Here is a 3744-nt window from a genome sequence, read left to right as displayed (position 1 = left end):
CAGTCGTTCCTAAAAAAATGGCTGATTAAATTCTCCCCTTTACTGAAAAATATCGGATTTTCGCGTATAATAGGCACGGTGTGCTCGCGCAGGTCGAGCGCCACTTCGTTGCGCGTGAACTTGGCGCGAGGCACTACCGTGCCTCTTGATACTCGAAATAAATGAAGAAATGTTAATAGAATGGTGCTTAAATAAAATTGACTAAAATTAATTAACCCTTGGACCTCACGTTAACCGTTCTCATTTCTGTCATCCTCCGATAGATCGCCAGGTTCCGTCCCGAGTAATTTAGATTCGCATCTAAGACTCGAAAAGGAACCGACGAGCGAGAAGGCGTTAAACAAGCAAGAGCGAGAAACACTCGTTGGCTTGTTTACGACACCGAAAACTCGCTGGACCCGCGCACTTGACGCTCGTATCTCTCTGGGTCACTGTGCCGGGAGTAGACACGCAAGTGTCGTGTGTCAGTTACGTCACTCCTCAAGGGCCCGACCGTTACCGTAGGCCCAGGATGTAACAATATCATATCCTCATATTTTAATAATGCAAATAAAAATTAAATCCTCATATTTTAATAATGCAAATAATAAGTATACAAGCACTATTAAAAGTTTAATGTTATACTTTATTTTAGTTGAGAAATTTTAACGCTAATTACATAAATATTGTAATACTGTCTTGATATCTTTTATGTTTTATTCTCAATATTTCATAATAATGTTTTAATATAAATGTTGTCTTTTTTTACAGCTGTGTACATAATTAAATGTTTTATTTTTTTGCATTTATTGCGTAAACAAAAGTTTCTCATGTCACAATAAGCTATTCATAATTAAATAAAGAAATATAGATTATACATATATTCAAACATAATAATTTTGAGTCTTACTTTCTTTTTATAATCCAAAATTATATTTTATACGTATAGCATATAAAACTCGACGGTTTATTAACGAAACTCCATTGTCAGATTTTAATGTACAGAATTTTTGACGTATTGTTTTTTTTTCGATGCTCGTGATTATGATAATAACACACGAGCATCGAAAAAAAAACGAGTCGGTATTATCGACCGCGGCAGTATATGGATCGGATCTCGGGCCGCTCGCGAAGAACGGCGCGCGGTAGTAGGGGCAGCTGGAGGAGAAATACTTCTCCTTACGCGGCACGATATGGTGCACTCTTCTGTACACTACTAACACATATACACGTTTAGTATATGTAACAAGATAGATTACATACCTAAACGTGTATATGTGTTAGTAGTGTACATTCCATAGACTTATATAATAGACGGAACATTCGTGTAAAAGGAGCTGAAGCTTCGTTAAAAGAAACAGAAATAGTCGTGGAGTAATTCTCTTCTTTTCTAGCAGTGAGTTGGTGGCCGCGACAGACCGAGAGCAACGAAGATAGAGTTCGAGAGTCAGTTGAGAGAAAGTGATAGTGAAAGGTGATAGCATAGACTTGTGAGATGATTGGTCCCCCACCATTTTATTGTAAGAGAGAGAGAGAACTACTCCAGCACTATCTCTGTCCTTTAATGTTGTTCTCAACTTTGTCATATAAATGTTCCGTCTATTATATAATAATTATTTTATGGTACATGCACAGTTTTGCAAATGGCGTCTAACCGAAAAAACATATTCCTTTGAGCGGATTCCCTCCCAATGAACCGTAAAAATCGGAACCACTTTTTTTATTCGCGCGCTATCAAGTTCGATCTCCTTATTCTTACTTCGTGATCACAACTCTTAGACCATATATACTTATAGACACAACTTCAGACAACTATCTTGAAGCAAAGATAATATTATCTACATGACGTCACATGTGGGCAAAGCAAAGGCGCGTTTATAGACGGCTTCAGATAACTGCCTTGAAGATAAGATAATATCATCTACGAGGCCGTATTTAGCCATTGCTGAAATGCTCACATGTGACGTCACGTAGATGATATTATCTTTGCTTCACCTCGACTCGTGGATTCATATCTACAGGCCGTGTCTATAAGTATATATGGTCTAAGTCACAACTAGGATCTCTGTCTTTGATCTTATCTTTGTTGTAACGTTAACAGAAAGTAAGTCGCGTTGCATCAGCCATGTTGGTTGGATGTGCGTAATTCTACTGTGAATATTTTTGGACACTTTTAGCATATGTTTTTGCTAACATTCTTTATATCTACATTCAGACACAGACTGGCGTATGAACTAACCGTTTTCTCGGTTCAAGAGCCACAAGCGCACCAAAACCAAAACCAAAACCATCTCTGTCTTTGTCTCGTCGTCGCTGATTGGTCGAAATTTATACGAGTACAGTCCAAGACAAAAAAACAACGAAAAGTAAAGAATGACTGTGTTCAGCAGAAATCAGCGCTCAGCAATTGCTGAGTGACTGAATGACTGAACGCAGTCATTCTTTACTTTTCGTTGTTCTTTTGTCTTAGATTGTACTCGTATAAATTTCAACCAATCAGCGACGACGAGACAAAGACAGAGATCCTAGTTGTGATGCTCTCTATCGCGGACAGCTCGCTCAATGGCAAGGCGCGTTCTATATTATAATTCAGTGCTCGTAACGCACCCAATACTTCTTCTTCTTCAGCCTCTTGCACAATGGACGGAATAGCGATAGCGATAGAAATAACAAAAGTTTTAAAGAGTTTATATTTAAAAATAAAGGTAGGAACAGCGGAATCTAACATACAAAAATACACATGTATCAATGCAGATCAGAAAATCGGAATAAGTAATAGCGATAAAATTTCCGACGAGTTGAAATTCTGTGTTAAAAACTGTGTTATTTTTATCGCTATCGCTATTCCGTTTATTGTGCAAGGGGCTTTCTTCTTTGCTTATATGGCTCACGCCCCTGCGAGAGAGGAGCAAACGCCAGTCTATCGATATACATTCTCAGAACGAATGTGGGGGGGGATGTGCAGTTTTTACCTATTACCACGCGATACACGGCCGTCTTTCACAGTGGGCGTGCCCATCTATGTCGGGCTCGTGCTCAAGATGGTATGACTACGATCGCCTTGTGGGAGGGAAATTAATTCGGGATTACACCCGAATTAATTTTTGGAGGCCCGATTCAGTTCGCCAATCAACCGATAAACTCGGTTGAAAGTGACCGGCCCGGAAAAAATCCTTAGGTGGTGAGCGGATTCGAACTCGGGACCTCCAAGTTCGCAGCCCCTGCACTCAGGCCGCGAGACCACTGGGCCGGTCCGACGCACCCAATATCTGTGGTGGGCATAAACATAGGAATAAGGCCTGTTCTACAATACAGTCGTAAGCTGTAAGTCGTAAGAAATCGACCAATTACAGACAAATTACAGAAGAATAATCGATTGTGATTGGTCAATTTCTTACGACTTACAGCTTGCGACAGTATTGTAGAACAGGCCTAAGGAGACGGAGCAAACCTTTACTTTAGACGAGTGGGATGAAGCTGGTTCCGGGGCATGGTGTAAACATAGACTTATATATAAATAGACCCAGCGTTCTGTGAGAGGAGTTGTCCGCGTCTTCTAAAGGACGGAACGATATGCATCCAGGTGCTGTCTCCGTCGCTCCGCCGATCTGGAGGGGGAACGTCGATGGATAACGTTGAAGGAAAGCGAACTTAAAGGCGCGTGTACCGCACTTATATGTGTAATAGGGTAACTATTTTTACTGCAATTCAAAGTTATTTACGTACGTATGAAATGTAATATCTGCATGGGAGCCACAATGCGAT

This window comes from Pseudomyrmex gracilis, unplaced genomic scaffold (assembly GCF_002006095.1).
Source record: "Pseudomyrmex gracilis isolate BER0280 unplaced genomic scaffold, ASM200609v1 scaffold_337, whole genome shotgun sequence".
Lineage (NCBI taxonomy): Eukaryota > Metazoa > Arthropoda > Insecta > Hymenoptera > Formicidae > Pseudomyrmex > Pseudomyrmex gracilis.
Note: the sequence above shows the minus strand (reverse complement) of the source record.